The following is a 23,646-nucleotide window of genomic DNA, read 5'->3' as shown; positions in this document are numbered from 1 at the left end:
TCGACAACGCACATGATCTTATCTGTAGAGGCTTCCAATCTCCGCACTAGCTCTGGGGTCCACATTATTGGATTGTCAATCCTCCACCTTCCCTGGTTGTCTGCCAATTTAGCGATCCACTTGTATAGCTCGATCGAGAAGGAACAAAAGAAAATTTTGTGTATCTCTGTGTACTGATCCTGTCCAACCATTGTTCTTTCGTCAATCGTGGATTTCTATTTTCCTGTGTTGTGAATTCATGGATCTTTATATCCAATCACTGCTCAATTTCTTTCTTTGTTGGATTCCAGTGATGTGACATCCCACATCTCTTTATGTAGATCCTGGTCCCGACGATGGAACCATTTGTTGGATTAGTGGGTCTTGACCTAGGTTCAATGTTAAGTTTTCCAAACAAATCCCTACACTACTGGCCCTTTCGGCATCAACCCACATAGCGTGGATTGAAGTCTCACCCAAAGCAGTATGGGGGGATTCTTGAACCAATTTTCTACACCCACAGATGAGCATGATATCCTTTTATGCCGTAGGCCCACCTTCGCACAGATCGATAAGAATTTAGGGCTTATCGATATAACTTCCCTTAAATAGATTCTATGCCTCTGCAAACATTCATCATTGTCTTTCACGGACCCTAACCAAGTGAATCAACCACATACGTGCTCCTGTAACTAATCCTAATTCCATGTTTACTCATATCGGCTTAAGTATTCGATAACTTTAACATGCAATACGATATTCTTCACGTAAACAATTATTATTATGCGCGTCCATATAACAAGATAAATCAAGTAAAATCGCGCATCAATACAATGTTAATTCATAAGCCCATCATTCATCATAACATAATAGCACATTCATTCATAATGGAAGGAAATAGATAAGCACAGGAATTTCTAGAATAATCTCTTTATTAATACTTCATTTCTTCTTACAGACTCAAGACTTCCCTATGTGCTCAGTTACAGGGGTCTGCACACTCCGCTGCAACTCTAGGCCTCAGCGCACATAGCTGCAGAGCCTCTCTTCTACTTTAAGACTTCTTTGATCTTTCTTTTACTGCCCCATTACATTCGTCTTCATTGATATCTACTATTATGTCTTAGACTCTCTAAGACTCTCATTTTTATACAATCCCATGGTCTATAGACCATGGGTATATATACTAGAGCCAACACAACTTACATAGGAGAAGGGCAAAACCCTTTATGACACTTTACTATCTACGTGCTCTGCGACCACAACTTTTGGAGACTGTAAACTTTTTACGATAAAACTTGTGCTTTTTGCCCCAAAACTTGGTTTTTTGCCCAAAAACTTGGGTTTTTTTCCCAAAATTGACGCTAGGGGACCCAGTCCCAACAAAACGAGAAGAAGAAAACCCACTAAGTTTGTGAATTATGAATTAACCATGCTTCGGAAAATGTTCAAGCTCTTCTCTATAAATAAGAAACTTATAAGGGTAATGTTAAGGAAACGATAGAAAATAAAGTGAGAGGAGCTAGGAAAGAGAGGAGAAATCTCCTAGATCTCTAGCAGAGCATCAAAGGCCAAAGCAAAAACTAATAAATGAGACATAGCAAGGGTAGTCTACCCTAACCATATGTCACTTTAATTCCCTTACACTGTTAGATCAGCTTGTGTGATATCAACCATCTAAGATTTAGCCCATGTGATGGTGGTGAGGTGTAACAACACATAAAGAAGCACATGGAAGGATCATGCAACTAGCATGGGGTCCATGCATACCATTTTTAATATCATAAGCAAACATTAAGGATTAATGATATGATTTAACTCAAAGGAGTAAATTTAGGTGGGGTGTAACAATGGATCCCATGGAATATAATAAGGAGGCCAAGGGTTGCTAATATATATCACTTAGACTTATGTTATGTCACCCAACATAAAAGACTTCTACCATTAGTTTATGAATGAACATCGTGAAATTACCTTATAAAGGTGTTATTTTCTTAAAAAAATTGAGAAGGGAAATGTGAGCCAACATCTCTAAATAATGATTGAATATTGACCAAGAGGGAGACATTACATGATATCAAACTAGAGAGCATGAAATACAATTAACAATATGGTCAAGCTAGTATCATATAAATGTATATCACTATGGTGGGAATGATATGAAAGTGAGAATTAACTCAAATAATAATTTTTTTAGTGTGAATTCTGAGGTACATTACATTGACTATACATCAATGTTACTTATTGGCATGACAAGTTTATTAAAACACTCTTAGATATTGATATTCTATAGATAACACAATTTGTGAGCACCTTATGGAATGTTTGTGATGGAATTACTATGATGAGGTACAAAAATTTGAGCGTAGAAAGAAAAAGTGTGAGGAGTGGAGAAGAAGAGGAGTAAAGAAGTAGTTTTTGTGATCATAAGATGAAGGGTCGGGGTAAGGAAGAGGTACGGGGAATGAGAGGAACCATAACAAGAAGCTCAATCAAAGTTTCAAAAGGGAGTTTAGGAAGTATATTATATTGCATGGAAGGGAACAATCATGATCAATGAAAAGGTATTCTATTGCCTTTTTAGAAAAATATCAAATTTATATATAATGTTGAAACATTGTAAATAACATGACTTTAAGTTGTTCTCTTTAGTTTCTAAGACAAAAAAATTACCATTAATTGAATTTCATCTATTGGAACCCCCAACATATTAGTATTTCTATAAAACATTCTTGTATTTTCTCAATATCTTGACATATAAGCCCCTAGTCACAACCTTGGTCACATGGGTGCTTGAGTATAACACCCAAGGGCTAAAAGGAATTGACATATTATTATATTGGTGTTTTATCAAAAGGAAATAACTTGTAAATTTTAAGATATTTTGGCAGGCCAAATCCCTTGGTCATAGCTCTAGTCATGTGGTTATGGTTACTAAGGTGTAGCAACTTAGAGTTAAGTTCCCCCAAATATTTCCATTTTAACATTTTACCAAAGGCATGTGATTTTTTGATATTCCAATGACAAAATGATCTCCATTGTAACAAAAACGTAGTTTCAGATGTGATATGATGTAATAAATCACAAACCATAAAGACACAAGTTTATCATAAAGGAAATAAAACTATAATGATTTGTGCATATTACTAACTAAATATTTTCATCTCCAATTTTTGAACTAAATAGTTCTTGTTTTTAGGAAGCATTCCTCCTCCTTGATGGTAATAAGGTCATTTTTTTTGTTTTCAAAATCTCACTAAATTCTTCTTGGGTGGAGAACCCTTCGCCTTAAAATTTGAAATAATTAGGAGCTTCCTTTATCTCTCCTCCCACTCTTAGACCTTTGAAGTTTTCTCCCTTTTCTCTCATTCCTTAGTATTTTGTTTAATTAATTTTAGATTTGATTCAAATTGGGTGGTTGTTGATTCATTCAAAAGGGAGGAATAAGGAGTCCATGAGACTTAACCAATGTTAATAAATTTTCATCATTTCGCCATGCGAAGTTAATATTAAAAGGGATGGTAGGTTTCTTACAAACCCCTTTTAATGGTTGTTGATTCATTGAAAATGAGGAATAAGGATTCTAGTGAGACTTGACCAATGTTAAGAACTTTTCATCCTTTAGCCATGTGAAATTCATATTAAAAGGGATGGTAGGTTTCTTAGAGACCCTTTAATTTTTCACGAAGTATAGTTTTAAAATTAGAATTTTATTCTAACAATTTCAAATATAAATGAAAAAATGTCATGTTCTCCAATTTATTAACATCGCAATGAAATTTTACCACACAAAATTAAATTGTATTACAAGGACAAACTTATGTGTATCAATACAATGGTGGAGCGGTCCTGAGAAAATGTAGTGGGTGACTTGCAGCATCACATAAGTCTTCCAGGCAATAACAAATAGTGACGTATTAGGTGGCAGTATTTTTTAAGATTTAAACATCATAAAAATATGTCTATGACTCCAGTGTAACACTCCTTGCACAGAGAAACTAGAAAACCATCCCTTGTTGTTGCAATAACAACCCATAACATTGTTTACATTAAAGAGCACCTCGTGAGACCTAGGCCCAAAATAAACCATACCATAGAACTCATATAACTAGACTAGACAATTGACAAACATAACTTGGAGGAGAGCCAACCACACAAATAACTTATTTCCTTTTCAAGGCCTCCAGAATCCTAACCTAACCCAGCACCCTTGGTCAAAGATAAACATTCCCATGCAAGAGAGGAGAGTGCCAAACATGACTGGGACCAAGATAGAAACAACACACCGAATATAGAATTCTTCTTGCAGAGAAACTACATATAGATGACCTCCAAAGCAAACCATTCCAGATCAGTCAAAAACCCTTCTGTTATCCTGACTATGTCAGACACGTTGCAGATACAAAGGTGAATTAAGACAAGAAACATACCTAATAATGATTTCCATGTAGCCAACCAGCACAAACGGAGATGGTGAGAAACAAGTCCTCCTTAAGCTCCTAGTGCTATGGAGAAACACCACCACCACAGAACTAACCAAATATACTAGCCCATGAGAGAAATGCCCGCCGATGGAGTCTCTTCCCACCAAAACACCTAGGAAAAATGCCTCTCCCCTCATGCACCCTTTCCCTTCATCTTCTGCGTGGCTCGAGCCTTAACTGCTTGCCATTCCCACATGTCCAGACTGACTGATGGTCGCCTTCTGAACTTATATCTCGATGCTTCATCCATCATCTGAATCCCAAGGTGGATTTCTTGGCATGATCTCACCTTGATCGGGGGGACTTGGTTACCTTCTGTCTCTAGATCTTGGGTCTGAGGGATATCTTGCTCTAGGATGAGACGAATGTTTTCCAAATCATCATGATGCTAAATGTTCTTCCATTAGGTGTCAGTAGATTCCTCCCTATGTTGACATCCCTAGTTTGCCAAAAGCTTGTCATCTTATTACTCAATTTGAGAACATGGGATGAGATAATGTATTCAAAATAAGGAAGTATTTCACTTATCTCCTGGAAAAGACGGGCTGTCCTCTAGCCTTTACTAATCTTATCCCATCATGTACCATGATTCAAGTTCTTGATGACTTTAATAACCATTATGGAGTCCCCCTCAATTTCCAACTTTTTAATTCCTTCCCTTCAGGCTATGAGGAGGCCATGCTTGATTGCCTTAAATTTTTCTTCAATATTCATGGCAAAGCCACAACCTGCTGCATATATGTGGAGAGCCTAGCTATGAGAATCTCTAAACAACCCTCCGTATAAGGCATCACCTGGATTTCCTTTAGACGCGTGATCAAAATTCATCTTGAGGAAGCTCTCATGAGGGGGATGGAATTTGCAAGGTGAAGGTCTGGGAGGAACTAAAGGTTTCCAAAAGGCCAGGGTAAGAATTTGAGGAGATAGATTCATATTACTAAGAATATGGGCTTCATGCGGCTACCTGCCAGTAACCAGGGTGCCATTTTTCTGCTAGAATAGTTTCTCTTATATTTTGGATGGTACCTTTCCATATCTCCTCCTGAGATAGTCTTTTATCTTTGAACACTCATCTATTTCTTTCTTTCCAAATTGCCCACAGGAGGAAGCCTAGGGAAAGATTCTATGCCCTATTTAAGACTGGGCTAGAGAAAATTCCTTTCCTCCATAATTCTATGGACAACTTGGTGCTGGCTATGTCTTGGTCGAGATGTCCAAAGAGTTTCCCTATATTTCTCCACAGCTGCTCCGCTAAGGGATAAGAATTGAGAAGGTGCTCCATCTCTTCTCCATTAGAGTCACACATGCAACATTTTGCAAGGCCTTGGATACCCCTTTTTTGAAGTTGATCCCAAGTTAAAATTCCTTTTCAGTGTTCCAATAACAGGAAGTATGTTACTTTCGGCCAAAAATTACTTGTCCATATTTTCCTCCTTCTTGGATTCCTGGGTTCCATATGCTCCTCTGTAGCTAACCTGTAGACCTCCTTGATCGAGAACATCCCTTGCAGTGTATACCTCCATCTTAAAATATTTGGACCTTCCATGGTTGCTAAATTTCTCGATGCAAGCTCCTTTTAAACACCTCCATTGGATTGAATCTGGGGCACTCAACCAATCTTGAGGTTCTTCCACTATCTCCATGTCATGTTTTGGGATGGCTTCCAAAACTACTCCACTACTGTACAATTCTGGTTATTGGAAAATTGGAAAATGTATACTAAATCTTGTCGACATAAAATCTTAGGGCATTGTTTCCAGGATTCCAGTCAAAAGAGTGCCTTCCTACCATCCCTGATTTCCCAAGAGGTGCCTTCCTACCATCCCTGAATTCACAATAAGATTCCATATTGACGACCCCTTTTGAATGTTCTAAATGCTTAATATGTTTATCGTTAAAGATGGAATTTGATATTTTCTCATCCATATATTCTTCCATAAATCAAATCCCCCTTGTATCCATCTTCACCATAACTTCACCCACATTGCCTAGTTAAGGATGAAGGGGTCGCAATGCCCAAGGACCCCTAAGAAAATTGGTTTTGTGATTATGTCCCATGCAACCAAGGCCCATTTTTTAGCTTCCTAAGTGCCTCTCTATAGAAACTTCTTGAAAATGTCCACCATGTTAGAGCAGGAGGCCTTTGGAGTAGCGATTCTTGAAAACTGATAGATCAACATCGATTGGAGTACTATCTTAAGAAGGACCACACGTCATACTATGTTAAGCGCTTTGAAGGACCATTGATGCAATATGGCTTGAATACAATTGAGAAGGTATTTCCAACAAGAGGTTCTAAGAGGGTTAGGGACCATATGCATCCCGATATATTTCGAAGGAAATGACCCAATGGGGAACCCCATGGTTTTGGCTAAGAAGGAACTGTGTAGGGGTTTCAGTATGGAAGAAGAAAATTTTTGATTTGTCATTCTTAATCACTATACCAAAGGCTTTCATGAAATCATGGAGAATGAATTTGAAGGCCCTAACTTCTCAGAGGGAGACTTGGAAAAACAACATATGTCATCAACAAATTGTTGATGGGTTAGCGGAAGATCATTCCCCCACAGAAGAATCACACTTACAATTCTCACTTGAATAGATGACTTAATGTAACACCCTAATCCCTTCACTTCCTTTATTAGAAGGAAGGGGGAGAGACTATCACCTTGGTGAATCCACCAATAAGGATTGAAAGTTCACGTAGGGGAGCTATTGAGGAGGATTGAAATCACTGGCGAGGAAATTAGAGATGATATCCAATCGATCCATCTAGGGTCAAATAAAAAAGCATGATAAATGGAAAGAAGATAGGGCCAACTGAAATGGTCATAGGATTTGGGCAGATAAAGTTTTATCATCATTCCTTTCACTTTCCTTTGCTTAAGGGAGTGGACAACTTCTTGAGTGGTTATGATGCCATCAAGGATTTGTCACCCTTGAACAAAACCAGTTTTCTCAGGAGAGATCAGATCCAGAAGAAAAGGTTTTAATCTCTTGACCATCACCATGGAAATGAGTTTATATATCAAATTACAAAGGGAAATTGGCCTGAAACCTTGGGGTTCCTCAAATTTCTTCATTTTAGGGATTAAAGCAATAAAGGAAGAGTTGAGAGCTTGATTTACCTTTTGAGATGTGTGATAATCCTCCATGGCCGCTAGAATATCCTGACCCATGAAGTGTCAAGTCGCTTGAAAGAACATTGTCATGAAGCAATCTAGACCAGGCGCTTTGTTCTCGACTAGATCTTTGACGACATATTCCACTTCCTCCAGAGTAACTTTGTGCATCAAGGCCTTTTTCTTCTCTCTGCTCACCAAACAAGGAATCTGACTAGTGATTCGATGAATGGCCTCCGACCTATATTTGTCTGGCTTAGAGGGAAGATTGTGGAAATGATTGACCAAGAGGGTTTCCATATCTTCATGATTGACCAACTGTTACCAGTGGGATATTTTAGAGAAAACATCTGATTGTGCTAACGATGTTGAATCATGGATTTATGAAAGAACCTGGTATTCTTTTCCCTTTCTCTTAGCCATTGGATCTAGGATTTTTGTTTCCATAGGATTTCCTCTTGTTTCCTCCTTTCTTCTAGCAACATGAGGATCCTTCCTTCTTCATTCTCCAAGGTGTTAGAGCGACCCTCTATTATCATTTTTGTTGGATGGTTTTCATTCTCTTTTGGAGATCAAGTTGATCTTGGATAATGTGACCAAAATTCAAATTATTCTTCTTTTTTATCTGTTGCTTTAGCTCATTCAACTTGAGATGAAATGTACGCATGTAATTCCTACCATGAACCTTGATCCGGATTTAAACAAGAACACAACAAATCACAGAGATAACCATATACACAAAGATGCAGCGGAAATAATACTTCATTTCATTAATGGAAAATACTGAAATATGCTTACAACCAGAAATGGAAATAAACCAGCTAGGGCGATGGTAGCTTATCTCTGAGAAGAGATGTGATGGCTACATGCCTCTGAACTGTGTTACAATGAGGCTCGAAGGCCTATTTATTGTTGAGAAACAATGGAAAGCCCTTAACATTCCAAAACCTAACCCTAGGAGATGAAACGCCAAACTGTGGGCCCCGTTTGGGGGTAAATTGGTACATCAACTTCCCGGGGTCGTAACTTTGGCATATGATCTCCGTTTGACGTGTACAATAGTTCATTAGAAAGATCTATCCGAGCACTATCATTGTTGGCCCTTGGATTCCCCAAAAAACGTCGTTTAGGGCCTCAAAACGGCTCCGGAAGTTCAGGACCCAAAAAACTGCTAAAAATAGTAAGTTGTGCTACAATTAAGGAAACTGAAAATGCTGAGAAAGACAATGGTGGGGGTCCAGGTGGACTTGGTAGGTGGCCACCAATATCCACCTGGATCATTCCTCCCCCCTTAGGAAGCAATGGTCCCCATTGCATTGAGCTCCTCCATGAGATGAGGAAACTTCTGCTGAACTTGTTCCCTAGTGAGCCACTTGCCCTGCTGAAGGAGTTGGCCTGCTTTGACAACTCGATACAGTTGGATATTCTGTTGGCGAGTGTTCTTGATCTGTGTGTCCATGATCCGATCAGTTGCAGCTTGTTCCATGCAATCTGGATTTAATTCTGTGGGTTTGAGCTGTTCTGCAATGTCGGATGTGTCTAGCAATGTTGGAAAGTATGGCCGAAGGCGGTCCACATTGAACACTGGGTGCAGGCCAAGGAATGGGGGAATGCTGAGCTCAAATGCATTGTCTCCCATAGCCTTAGTAATGGTGTAAGGAACATATCGGAGTGGTCTCAATTTTCGATAGGCTCCAGTAAGGCGTTCCTTTTGCAAATGCAACCAGACTTTGTCGCCCACCTGAAACTTGTGTGGCACGCGGTGTTGATCATGTCGCTGCTTGTACTTGGCATTTGATTTCTCAAGAATATCATGGACCTGCTGGCGAATATGTTGGATGCTCTCAATGAAGCTGGTGGCCTTATCTGTTTCGGACTGGACATGAGCTGAATTCATGTGAGTAGCTGCAAGGGGCATGGCCACATCAATGGGGCATAGTGGCTGGAATCCCAAACCCACCTGAAAAGGGCTATGGCCAGTGGAGCTGTGAAGAGCTCGGTTGTAGCTGTGCTGAACATAGGGGAGGCTCTCATCCCATGTGCGTGGATGCTTTGAGTTATACATGCGCAGAATGTGCACAATCATCTTGTTGACAACCTCTGTCTAGCCATCAGTTTGAGGATGGAAGGCTGTGGACTTCGTGAGTTTGGTGTCCAGCATTGACCAGAGACTGGACCAAAATGTGCTGAGAAACCGACTATCCCGATCTGAGATGATAGACTGTGGGATCCCAAAGTGCACCCACACTCGTTCAAAGAAGAGTTTAGCAGTGGCTTCTGCTATGATATTCTTCTTGCAGGCCATCATAATGGCCATCTTCGAGAACCTGTTGACAACCACAAAAACACAGTCATTTCCATGCTTAGTGGAAGGAAGGCCTGACATGTAATCCATGGAGATGGATTCCCAAGGTCGACTAGGGGTAGGCAACGGGGTATAGAGGCCGTGCTTCTTAATGGTCGGTTTGGCAATGGCACAGGCAGTACATGATCAGATGTACTTCCCAAGATCCTGTCGAAGATTCGGCCAATAGAAATAATTTTGCAGTACTGCCACTGTTTTCTCGACCCCGAAATGCCCAACAGCCCGACTGTAGTGTGCTTCCCAAATCATCTTGGCACGCTCGGTTGAAGGAACACAAAGGTGACCGAGGTGGCATAATAGGGCGTCCTCGAGGTGAAAATCTGCAACATGCCGACCCTCCAAGAGTGTCTGGCGTGTGTGGCCGAATTCTGGGTTGCTTTTGTAGAGAAGTGGCCAATCAGCAGTCTTGTGCCCACAAGAGTTGAGCACGGTGGTTAGTGCCATGATCGGTGGCCGACTGAGGCAATCTGCAACATTATTGGTGCTGCCCTTTTTATACTTGATATTCAAGTGAAACTGTTGCAGGTATGTAGACCACTTCTGATGGCGATCATTCTGCAATTTCCCTTGGGTCTGTATGAACTGCAGAGGTCGGTGGTCTGTGTGGATGACCGTTTCCTTCCCCAAAATGTAATGCTTCCATTGTCGGCAGGCCTGTACAATGGAATACATCTCTTTATCATAAGTGGGGTACTTCCAGACTATGTCTGAAAGTGTTTCACTGTGATATGCCACTGGATGTCCATGTTGAGTAAGGACTGCCCCAATAGCATAGTCAGAGGCATATGTCTCGACCTCAAATGGTTGTTGTAAATCTGGTAACGCGAGCACTGGTGCCGTGCAGAGGCGATCCTTCAATTCCCTGAATGCCTTCTGTTGAGATTCAGACCAAAAGAATTTTGCTTTTGCCCCGCCCTTGGTGAGTTGACTCAAGGGCCAAGAAATATGAGAAAACCCCAACACAAACCTACGGTAGAAGTTGGCAAGACCTAGAAAGCTGCGGAGCTCTGTTAGAGTGGTTGGAGAGGGCCAATCCCGAATGACTTGGATCTTGGCCGGATCGACATGCACCCCCTGTTCATCAATGATGTATCCCAGATACTGAACCTGGGTCATGCCAAAAGTGCATTTCTCCAAATTGGCACATAGCTTGTGTTGCCGCAGTGTTTGGAGAACCTGTCGGATGTGGTGGAGGTGCTCTTCCCAACTCTGGCTGAAGATCAGAATGTCATCCAAGTATACTACTACAAAGGAGTTGGTGAATGGCCGTAAGATGTCATCCATTAGCCTCATAAAGGTTGCAGGAGCATTCATCAATCCGAAAGGCATGACCAACCATTCGAAGAGGCCCTCCTTGGATTTGAAGGCAGTCTTCCACACATCGGAGGGTTCGATTGGTACCTGGTGATATCCTGACTTCAGATCGATCTTGCTGAAATATTTCGCCCCCTTTAGTTGGTCTAGGAGGTCATCAATCCGCGGGATCGGGTACCTATTACGGACAGTGATCTTGTTCAGCGCCCGATAGTCAATACAGAGTCTCCACGTCCCATCCTTCTTCTGTACCAACACGATCGGGCTCCCACAGGGCGATGAACTCAGACGGATGTGACCTTTCTGCAGGAGCTCCTGAATCTGCCTCTTGATTTCATTGTTCTCCAGAACAGAGCGTCGATAAATTGGTCCATTGGGTAGCGGCTGAAGGATCTGGGCAAAGCTGTCCATCATCGCGTTTCGTTGTCGCTCGAGGGCTTCTTCGAGCAAGATTTTGATGGGATCTCCTGTCCCCTCGTCTTTCTTCTCGTCCGCCATGGGAGGCCGTCGGGATTTGCGAGGCTGGTCTTGCAAAGGTTCAACCAGTTCAAGCCCTAACTCCTTATATCCCGACCTTGTTGGGGACATGCAAAGAAAAACAGAGAAAAAGTAGACCGCTCTGATACCACTGATCCGGATTTAAACAAGAACACAACAAATCACAGAGATAACCATATACATAAAGATGCAGCGGAAATAATACTTCATTTCATTAATGGAAAATACTGAAATATGCTTACAACCAGAAATGGAAATAAACCAGCTAGGGCGATGGTAGCTTATCTCTGAGAAGAGATGTGATGGCTACATGCCTCTGAACTGTGTTACAATGAGGCTCAAAGGCCTATTTATTGTTGAGAAACCATGGAAAACCCTTAACATTCCAAAACCTAACCCTAGGAGATGAAACGCCAAACTGTGGGCCCCGTTCGGGGGTAAATTGGTACATCAACTTCCCAGGGTCGTAACTTTGGCATATGATCTCCGTTTGACGCGTACAATAGCTCATTAGAAAGATCTATTCGAGCACTATCATTGTTGGAACGGGCAACATCGGTCCATTCCATGGACCCATGTTGCCCCTGGATTCCCCAAAAAACGTCGTTTAGGGCCTCAAAATGGCTCCGGAAGTTCAGGACCCGAAAAACTGCTAAAAATAGTAAGTTGTGCTACAATTAAGGAAACTGAAAATGCTGAGAAAGACAATGGTGGGGGTCCAGGTGGACTTGGCAGGTGGCCACCAATATCCACCTGGATCAAACCTGCATGTTCTTCCACCAGCTTTCAAATTTACCCAAAAAATTTGGGTTTTGGATCCAAAAGGATTCAAACTGAAAAGGGTGGTTTCTGGGAGCAAGCTTAAGATCCATTTCTAGATGAATTGGCTAATGTTCAGACCCCATTCATGGAAGGATAAATGCTTCAAGGAGAATATCTATACTTATGAGCCCTTATAACACAAGGAAGTGATCCAAATGACTATAAACTTCGTATTGACCCCCTCTTCTATTGTTCAACGTATACACTCTTGTGTGTGGGTATTTCGACTAATTTTAGATTTGTAATTAGATCTCACAATGTCTCCATTTCTGGATCTTGTCTCCTAATACCTCATTTTTTCTCTTCCAGCGAAGTGATGATATTAAAGTCATCCCTAATGATCCATAACTCTTCCTAAAAATTTTCTTGATCCTTCCTATCATCTGCAGGAAGGAAATTTTATCTCCTAGAATGTTAGGGTCGTATACAACATAAATGATAGAATCATCCTAAAATGACACGGGGCATACCCATCTAGTAATGAAATATTATCTCATATGGGTTCCAAAGAATTGCCACCCCTCATGCATTGTCGCGCGCCTCTAGGTTTATCACTTCATGCATCTTTTTCATCTTACTATGCTTGTCTTACATAGAGTTCTTTCTATGACAGGTTTTCATTTGTAATTAGTGTTCATAATTTTAGTTTCATTAACAAGCGTTCATTCTAGAGCCTTATTCTTAGTTATACACCATAATGGTTTCATTTTTCATATTTGTTTTCCTAAGGGTTATCTTAGGGTTCCCCCATTTTTCTGGAAATCCTTCCTTTGCATCATTCCCCTTGTTCTCAATTAACTCCTATACCCTTGGTTCCTTTTTCATTATTATTAATGCATTTTAGTCTTAGAAGCCATCCTTGGATTATATTGACAATGCATATTCGTTATTAAAATATAAAATTTCAAACTAGAACCCATCATTTTCAAGTTCGGTGATGCCACTACCCCTAAGAACATCAAAATAAGTAACAATATTCACCATTTATTTGGTTTATTTATGAGGTTTATTATATAAGTTTAAATTCATCATTTGACTTAGTATTGTGTCTCTAAGTATTACATATTTGATTTGTAATACGCGTATCATTCATTCTCAGATTTAACTTAGGCCTGTCTCCTGGTACTTTCAAGATAGCTAAATTCTCCTACACCCTTGCAGGATCCCTTTAAACTAGAACTAGATGTTTGGTCAATTTAGTGTCATCTAAATTGCTATTTAAAATGTAAATCCAGGATTCGTAAGTTGACGAAGTGAAGTGTACTATATGTACTAGATAACCATTTCCTTAATCTTTTGTCGTTTTTGAGTTTTTAGTTTATTTTTGGATTTATCTTTTCCTAATGTGTGATGGTGAAAATGAAAGTGAAGTATGAAGTATGGATGGTGATGGTGGTTTCTACAGTGATTTTCTCAAACTTGAAAGTGCTCAAGAAGAAAGCTTTAAAACAACTAAACTGAAATCAATTCTTAAGAGGAAGTAAATGCATCAAACAGTGAACTAATGACAATGGCCCAGTATCCTTGCTGCTGAATGAAAAGAAAGTAAAAACTGAACTTAAAGCAACTCAAACTAAAAACAAAGCAACTAATTCACACTACTTAAACTCTTCAGATCCTTTACCCTTCAGCTCAATCTACCTTGTGGGAAGCAATCATGAACAAGTCAAGCAATATGCTATCTAAATGGCAAGAAATTAAATTGCATAAAAGAAACTAGTCACACTACTTTAACTCTTCTGGTCCTTTACCCTTCAGCTCAATCTACCTTGTGGGAAGCAACCATGAATAAGTTTAAGCAATATGATAACTAAATTGCAAGAAATTAAATTGCGGAAAGGAAACTAATCACACTACTTCAACTCTTCTGGTCCTTTACCCTTCAGCTCAATCTACCTTGTGGGAAGCAATCATGAATAAGTTTAAGCAATATGATAACTAAATCACACTACAGTTAGTAATATTCTGATTTCTTGCTAATAGAGTCACTTGACTATAGAAAGAAACCATGAACTGATGAGCAGTATGATATCTAAATAACAGAAAAATAAATAAGCAAATCACAACTTGAAAAAGACAGTGCTGGAATTAAACTTCAGAAAATGAAAGTTAGCAGGAAGGACAAGATGATCTCATATGTCAATAGTTATCAAAAAGATGAAAATTTTCCCGGGCTGCCTAAGAAAACCTGTAGAAAAGCACTGATCAGCTGATGGCTATAAGAAAACAGAGGTGAAAATATAAACAGCAGTGAGTTAAGAAACATTAAAACAACGTGTTATGTACAAGCTAAAGATTATGAAAGCAGAAACATAATAAAACCAAATGAAAAATTTACAAGGCTTCAGCGCGCAGGGGCCCTCTGCCACTTCAGCCAGTCAACGAGTAGTCACACGAATGAACTCAGAAAAGTCTTCTCATGTATTAAAACAACAACATATATAAAACAGTGGGCTGATAACAATAACAGTTCAGAAATTACATATCCAAAAAGCTTCTTTACATCGTTCATCGATGCGTTATTTATAATGAAAAAGTGCTGAACTAACTAACTGACTCCTACGCTATTAACTGTGTTGCCAAAGACACGTAGATCCCTTCAGCCGAGATCTAGCGTAACTGTCATCATGTCTATTAAATCTTCGGAGTGGTCGCTGTTGGATTCAGGTTACGGGGATGATCTCCAGGTGTGCTGGTGTCTTCGTGGGCTGATGACTGTGCTACATAATCGTTCACGTGCCCAAAACAGAGACGTGCCACCGCTGAACTCCTTGGTTGGCTTTGCCTTTGACCCTCGTTGACCATGACCTTCCATGGATGATTTGGCTGATTTGAAGGGACACGTTCCATGTATCCGTCACCTGTAGCTTGCCCATATAGCTCGTTTCTTCAAAGGACACCTGTAGCACAACTTTTAACAAAATAGCTGTGGAATCCTGTGCTGGCTGCGGAAACTGAGAAGTTTCTGCAGCTCTCAGTTTCCGCAGCTGCATGAACAAAAACTAAACCAAACAACAGTCATAAGCATAGTCAAAAAACCATGTAAAAAGCTCTTTTTAAACTACAATGCAATGATTTAACAGCTGGGTGGATGAAATAAGTGGAAAAAGAAGGCTGAGAGGGTGTATAGGAAGGTGCAGGCTTGAGGCTCAACACTAGAGTTGCATATTCTATTATTATGTGATTTACTTTCCTCATCCATGAGCTCAATATTTCATAAAGAGATTGTCTTTGTTCTATGGAAATTTTGTGTATGTGTACAACATCGTGGTAGATATTTTGAGATCAGCACCAAAACCACGTTTAATTCTATGTTCTGCATCTTTTTCATATACATGTATGATGTATTAAACTAAATTCTACAAATCCCTCAACCTCTTTACTAAGAGCTTGATAAATATAAGGGTCATTATCATATTCGATGTTTTGGATGTTTAAACCATGAAGAATATTTGCAATAACTAGGGAATAGTCCCTTTTACGTACGAGTTTTGCATTGTATTCACAATCACCTTGTATGATTTGATATTGGATAGTCTCGAGCCCATTCCAAATGAAATGAGTAAGACTAGGGTCAAGTTTAACATTACTAAGACACTACTTTTTTAGTCTTTCCATCTTAATTTTTTCAAAAAAGCTTCTAAAACTATTTGTTTCTCCATTTGTATCCTTCTTCATCCTTAATGAAATAAACAAATATATGTATAAGTTATAAAATAAAAATAGTATACACATGAATAAAAATGAATGTATAAATCGACATAACTTTTTAGGTGCAAGATAAAAATATTTTAATGTTGATGTAGAACTTGAATATGGTAGTTGCTTACAACATCATCCTGACTATCTTCATTCAACAATTTAACCTTTTGTTCTTGTATTCTAGTGTAAATCTTGTGACTGAATAATTAAATTAAAAAATGTTAATATAATGATATGTATAACAAATAATACTAATAACATAATGTTATATTTAAAAGAGACTTATAATCTAGAAATATGTAAAATTAATTCAACAAACTTACTTTTGAAATTCCTCACACATTTTGTCCAATGATAATTCCCATGACTTCACATAAGATAATATTGTTTTGGAAAGTTTTTCATCGTTCACTCCTTGCAATGATCTCCAAGGTGTGATAGTCATTGAAATATGACATTATGGAAAAACAAGCTTTTTCCCTCGTAAAGGCCATAAAATATTTCAGTGTATATTTTTCATTCACAAATCATTGCTTTTGTTCATGTTATCACTCAGATTTTCCCTTAGAAGTTATCAAAAGAAGGGACACTCTGAGGTAGCCACAAACCAATCTTTTAATTACAGAATCTATCCAATCTGTACTCAGAGAGGGCTCTCTCTTTATGATTTAGCTTTGTTTTATGGGATATTAGGCTAGTTATGAAAGCTTGTAGAGGATTTTGGTTGGGTGGTGGAATTCTCGTAACAGATGGATAGAATAAGGCCTTCAAGCCATTGGGCTATGGAGTCAAATCGAATGATGGCTCAACTGGATCAGAACAAATTACTAAAGGGAAAACTCACAGGGCAAGGTAGTAAAACAAAATGCAAATGCCAAGTTCAGATGGATGGATGAAATGGTAATAAATAAGGAGAAAGGGAAATGAATAATCCTTTAACGCGGTTTAATATGCACAATAGAGGTACTCATTAATAAGGAGCAATTAAGTATTCTTTGTTAAATGGGTCACTATGATAAACTATGAAAGCAAGGGAACATTTAAGAATTCCCTAACTATGATAGTCTAGAAGAAAACATTAATAAAGATAAACCTTTTAAAACAGATTGCAGCAAAGCAAATTCCGAAATATCATTATTTCGTTTATCATTCAAATTTCACAAAAAAACATGTGATTATTAATAACCATAAGGGAAACAGTAAAACACAAGAGATATACAATACTTATTTGATTTCTGTTTGACACAAGTATCCTGTAATCTGCCTTAGCTTTATTGCTTGATCCAGCAAGCCATACAAATGTTGGTACAATAACATTTCAATTCTAGAAGAAAATATCTATAGAAATGTTGTAGAATCCACCCCTAATACTTTGAATAAAGAAGTATTTATACAAAATTTACATCAAAATATCTCATAACTAAATGAGATTTATTCTAGGAAAATAAAATATCTATTTACACAAATATAGAGACAGATGGTCTCAAATATAGTGATAGATAATGAACTGATTTTTGTTGTCCCTATTTTTGTTGAAGGAGCTGGAGGCATGCTCTATGGATCTGCATCTTGTTGTTGTCTTAGTAACTCTGTGTTGGACATCTGATTTGATATTTTTAACTGATACTCTTTACTTGTTCACCAGTATTCTTCCTTTTTACCAAAATTTACTGTGGTAAATATTTCAATTTAACTCACTATTTACCATGGTAATTTATCGGATGTCAGTTATGTTGGACCGCCAATCATCCTTTGGTATTCTTGTTTTTGTCAGCTTCCTGTAAATTTCATATGCTTTAGTATATTTTACAAAATTGGGCTATACAGGGAATACGTGTTTTACTTCATGTTCAATGAAAATGAGGTTCTCTAAACCATAGTACAACACTTTTCCTGTTGGTAATGACTTGGCTGAAGAAGAACTAGCCTGACAGTCAGCCTGCTGATGTAATTTATTAATGTAATTAATCTGAACAATTAGCTTATAATTGATGACTAAAGGATTGGGGAGTCCTTTCATCCTTAAGATGTCAAATTTCTTCATGAACTCATCTATCTCTTGTTGCATGCTTTGACATCTACGTTCCAGGCCTTGCATCAGATTCCTTTTGGTCAAAAATTTCTTTATTTCGAGGATGGTAGAAATCCTATCCTGAATGTCTAATTGTTCTAACTATTGCCTATTTTTACTGTTCAAAAAATTGATTAATCTGATGGCTTCCTCAGGTTTCATGCCGAGTTCTTCTCTGGTCTTCTCAATTTCTTTAAGAGCAAGGTTTACTAAATCAATCTGTTCAAAAATAATTTGAATTGATGACCAAATATCATTGATGGAATCAATGATATTGGTCAATAATATCGTCCTGATCTCTGTTAAAGGCCTGTCAAATGTCAGATCCTTCTCCAATGCTTTAATTTGTTGTGCCATCCCTTTGATTTTCCTTATCTCTTCTGCATAATTGATCTTTGATATATCATATTTTTGCTCCAAGGTAGTGAATTTCTCTTTTACTTTTTGCAGTTTTGTCACTTGGAGTTTCATTTCTTCCTTTGACTTAATCAAGTCCTTTGTGCTCTGTGTTGGTGTACCTGCCTGTGATGTACTTGTTGCTTCCATTGGTGCACTTGTTGCCAAAGGAATGTTTGGTGCTAAAACAGTTTCCAATGTATAAGGGACTACTATTGAGACTACTGACACTACAGTTTGAGGTTGTGTTGTTGACTCACTCTGCCTTGACTGCATTGCTTTCTCCAATTCCTACTCTGTTTCCTTTAATTTCTCATTTAACTTAAGGACCAGGTCCATAAGTTCTAAATCATTTTTCTTCTCTATCACTTCAGCAGTCTGAGGGTGAATAAGTGGTGGCAACTTCAACTGTTTTCTAAGTGAAACTATGTCTTCATTCTTTTTCTTAATTAAGCTTTTTGCTGCCTTAACATCATTTGGGTTATGACCCAACTCAATTACTAAATATTCCAGTGATTTTATTATGTTATCTTTTGCTTGTGAGGAGGCTTTCTCCAGTTGCAATTGGGTTGTAGTGTTGTTCAGTGAATTTTTCAATCTATGAGCCATCATTGCTTTGCTAGTCAGTGTTGAATAGACCATCTCACATGTTTTCTTGTGTAGTTCAATCTGGTCGATAGGGTGGATGTCTTTAGCCATGACTTCAAAGTCATTTTTGAGATAATCTGCCAAGGATTTTGACTGCAGCACTGTGAGCTTCACGAAACTCATTTGCATTTTTCCTTCTTTGATGTCAAAGGTTGACATCAATCTAGTCTAGTTTGTAGGGGCCATCTTTAAGTACTGAGCATAGGCTTGGGCCTTCAGTTGTTCATTCCTTATCTTGATTTGTTTAAACTTCCCCTTTATATCTATAATTTTCTCAAAAGAAGACTTGAGAGATGAAACATCTATGCTTTGTTGCCTTTCTAGTTCTTGCCTTTGTGAACTTGAAGGTGTCCCACCTATTGGGAATGTTTGAAAGTTGTTTATCCCTTCCTTTCTCACGCTCTCTGTAGTTTCTCCAATGGATTCCTCCTCTAAATATGGATTCATCCTTTGCCTCTTAGCAAAGGGTTGATCTGTTGGTATGCTTGGAGGGGTGGCTACTTCCCTATCTCTTTCTAGGTTCCTTTCCTCATTTAGAGTAGTATGTAGCACTGGAGGATTTCCCATATTAGTCTGAGTTGGGTATGGCTGTGGTGGATCTAACTCTACAGACATTTCAGGCCGTTGCTCTGATTTATTTGGCTATTCTATTGTAGATGGTTGTTTTGATGTAGATGGACCTGTTTCCTGAGTTTGCTTCTGTGAAGGCTTGGCTGTGGGAGCACTGGTTTCCTGAACTGGCCTTTGGGAAGACTCTGCATGCGCTTGTACAAAGGAGTCCAGGTCAAGTCTCTTCTCCAAATCTTTTATCACACTTTCAACTTCAACTTTATCACTATCTTGTTCTACCAATGTCCCTTCCCTCCATTCATTCATATTAGCATAATGTTCTATTTTAGGAATGTCGTGATGAATGTAGGGTGATAACTTGTATTTTATCCTTCTATCATAAATGAAACTGTGAGGATCATATGTCCAAGAAAATATCTTCTTTAAATGCATCCTCCTCTCTATGATTTCTTCTACTTCTTGCCCTACTTTTCTGTTGTTGCACACAAATGGGCCTAAGTGGTCTTTGATCCTCAGCTGGGCTTTCTTCTTTGCTTTCATGAAATGGATTTGATCAGAGTTGATTAGTTTCCTGTAGTACTCCAGGGAAAATAATCTCATGGGGACATACTTGGGTAATTTGTTGGGAGGCAGTTCACACCCATAGACTCTGATATCAATATGATTCTGGTATAAGTACCAGTCACCTATCCTATACTGCTTTGACAACTGAAGGATTCTTTTGATATCATCACTAATTATAGGGGGAGAACTTCCTGTCAACATGGTAGTTATAGGATGGACAAACTGATCAATGAAATCAATATATGAATAGGGAGAAGAGGATGAGTAGTGAAAAATAGAGGTCCAGAAAATGACTGACCTAGGGCTACCTTTTGTATCAAGCTTATGCATAGAGAAAGGGAACTTGTCAGATTGATAGTAAAGGAAGAGGTGATATATGACTGTAGAATACTTAAACACTCTCTCATTTTCTAGCCTCATGAACTGGTCATGGATTTTTTCAGCAATGAATGCAACATAGTCATATTTGACAGCAGGAGGTTGTCCAGGGGTGAAGATAGACATTAGAACTAGGGTCAATTCATCAACAAACTCACTAGTATTGAAACCCATAATGGCAGCAATCATATTAACAATATCTTTGCCTATATCAGTGAAGAAACATGTTAGGTAGGGAGGGGGATCTTTGGGTATATGATCCTTATCTATGAAAGTATGGAAAATACGACTGAGTTCAGAACTAGACATTTTGGTGGATTTTTCTAGTAATTCTCCAATGGAAACGACGGTGAGGTTATGGCCGGGCTAAAGATGTAACATTTCATTAATTGAATCAGCAATAATGGTAAACAAGACTGACTGTTCAGGGGACATTATGGCTCTGAGGTTAGGGTTATAATTGGCTTGGCATTGGTGGATAATATCCAAGACAATGCGCACCGAAGGGAATAGGTACTTTGGAAGATTTTATTCCCAAAGTCCTATGGTATCCGAATTGTTCATGTAATTGTCTCAACATTGATAATATACTTTCAGGGGGCATTTATCAAGTTCAAGGTCCTTTATTTGGAAGTATTTATCTGCTAAGGGAAGGTAATCCAATTCTTTATGGGGAGCATTGACTGGAGCTACATTGAGGGCCACAAGGGTTTCCATTTCTGGTTCTTGTGGATTCAAAAATGAAAATGGGGCTTTTTTGAGTGAAAATAGGTGAAACAGAGGTCATGGGAGTCTTTGATTTTAAGCCTTGCAACCAAATTACACCAAAATTTTTGGGTTTCAACGTAATTGTAGAGGAATTTTAGTATTTAACAGGGTTTCTAGAAGAAAACTGGTAAATACCTGTTATTGAGCGACTTGTAATGGTGAACTCGTTGAATGGAAGCATACAGTGGACTGGAGCAGTGTTGGGCAGCAACTTTCAGGGTAGTTGATGGTTTGGGTACGAGCTGGTTGATTTCTACATACTGACTACATGCATGGGTTGTTTAGGATAAAGGGCGAAAATGGATTATACTTTGTTTTTTTATGCAAAGTCAATTTTTTGGTGGGTTTGTGACACGGATAGGTGATGTCAACTTAATGATGTGAATTTTTGTCATTTGCAGAAAGCAGTAAGTGCGTTTCATCGCACCGCTTATGGGAGGTGGGCAGTATTGAAGGTGGGCCACGCGATTCCACCAGTTGGTTAACACGTAGCATCGACACTATTTGAGAAAACCACTCATATCATGTGTATAACGTCCGACCAAAAGGCCCATGCGATATGAGCGATGGCCATCGGATTTGAGAGATATGATCAGATGGTGATCGGGGATTGGGAAGTGACTGGCGTTTAATGGTAGGGGCCTGACTTAATTAAAAGATTTTAATTACATCGGGGGCGATGTGATTGGTTGGAGTTATTAATTAATCGTGAGGATTAATTAATCCTTTTATTAGTGTGGCAGGGGCCGGGTTTCTTAATTTGTCACGAATTGACTAATTAATCCCAATTATTAGTGTTATTAAGGTTATTTTTCAACCACGGGGCGGGATACATATGTATTGGGTTTGTAATAATAATACGGGTAAGGGGTAGATTATTTTCGGGAGTTAAATAATAATTTCAATTAGTGGTTAATATGATTTTGTAAGATATGAATGCATGCTAAGTTAAAATGTTTCTAAAAGCATTTTCATCATACACATTTAAGACTTAGGATAAGTGAATATGAGGGTTTAAATGGAGAATGTTTTAATTTCCCCAAGTAAAATAGGATTTCACTTAGGAAAAGATTTATAAAAGGAATGAGTGACTTTATAGAGGGGTAATTGTTGATGAAGGGGATTTAAGTACTTTAGGTATTTCAAATTATTTGGTTGAGGGTCCGGTCCCTCCAAAAGTCAGAGAAATGCTCTGAGCCCCTCTAACTTGTTTAGGTACCTTTAGCACTTAGGGGAAATTAGTGAATTTTTAGGGAAAAATGAAGGAAGTTAATTAATTTGACTTTGTTTCTTTGATGTGCTGTCTCCAATGTGAGTTGTGCTTTATCCAAGTGATGAAAGCAAAAGATTTAAGCATTAAACTTAATCATTCACCACACATTTATTCCGCAACCATCATCTACTTACCATACCTACTTTATCCTAGCATTTTCACTTCTTTATTAAGGTGCACTTGGACTGGCAAACCATTTTCAAACTTTCTTTTCATTTACATAGTAATATCTATCTAAATTTACACTTATTACATCCAAGGGCTCAGATTAAACTGTTGAGCTCCTTTTATTCACTCTACCTATCTACTTATCTGCTAAGATTAAACTGTTTGGTTAGATCTTTATTCTCTATATCTAAAACATGAAATTGAAAACATGGAATAACCAAGATTACGCTATTTGGTAACCATAGATTGTGGCATAGGTAACAAGTTGCACACAATCTTTATTATACATAATTTAAATAGTAGTGGCATTTAGACTTGCACACTTTCATGGTCTTTTCTTTTTGTTGGGGTTCATTTTCTTTCATTTTTTTGACCTTTTCTATATTATTTTTACCCTTTGATTTTTCTTTTAGGGTATACCCTCTTTACATTTTTTATTTTTGATTTTTTACAAATATGGAAAACCTTGGCAACAAGTAAAGGTATGAACATATTTCAGAACTAGACCAAGTCAATCATGATAT

This window comes from Pinus tabuliformis, chromosome 1_1 (assembly GCF_031772625.1).
Source record: "Pinus tabuliformis cultivar Carrire ecotype Pingquan chromosome 1_1, CPIR1, whole genome shotgun sequence".
NCBI classification, from domain to species: Eukaryota; Viridiplantae; Streptophyta; class Pinopsida; order Pinales; family Pinaceae; genus Pinus; species Pinus tabuliformis.
The sequence above is the reverse complement of the archived record's forward strand: the minus strand, read 5'-3'. Positions refer to the sequence as shown.